Source organism: Crocuta crocuta, unplaced genomic scaffold (genome assembly GCF_008692635.1).
Source record: "Crocuta crocuta isolate KB4526 unplaced genomic scaffold, BGI_CrCroc_1.0 scaffold65, whole genome shotgun sequence".
NCBI classification, from domain to species: domain Eukaryota; kingdom Metazoa; phylum Chordata; class Mammalia; order Carnivora; family Hyaenidae; genus Crocuta; species Crocuta crocuta.
Window position 1 is genome coordinate 521631 of NW_027530683.1, and position 238 is coordinate 521868.

Sequence of the window (238 nt, forward strand, 5' to 3'; positions counted from 1 at the left end):
TCAGCATTCAAGAGTCTCTCATGGTTTGCCTCTCTCCCTTTCCCCCACCATTTCTCCCCTTCTTCTCCCCCATGGTCCTCCGTTAAGTTCCTCCTAATCCTCCTATACGTGCAAACATATGATATTTGTCCTTTTCTGCCTGACTTATTTCGCTCAGCATAACACCCTCAAGGTCCATCCATGTTGCTACATATGGCCAGATTTCATTCTTTCTCATCGCCATGTAGTATTCCATCGT

General features: G+C 45.8%; 1 protein-coding gene across 1 annotated transcript in view; it reads left to right on the forward strand.

Annotated features, from left to right (window-relative positions):
* Positions 1 to 238, forward strand: part of SEC23A (SEC23 homolog A, COPII component) — a 75381-nt gene that overhangs the window by 50765 nt on the left and 24378 nt on the right. The window lies entirely within an intron of this gene.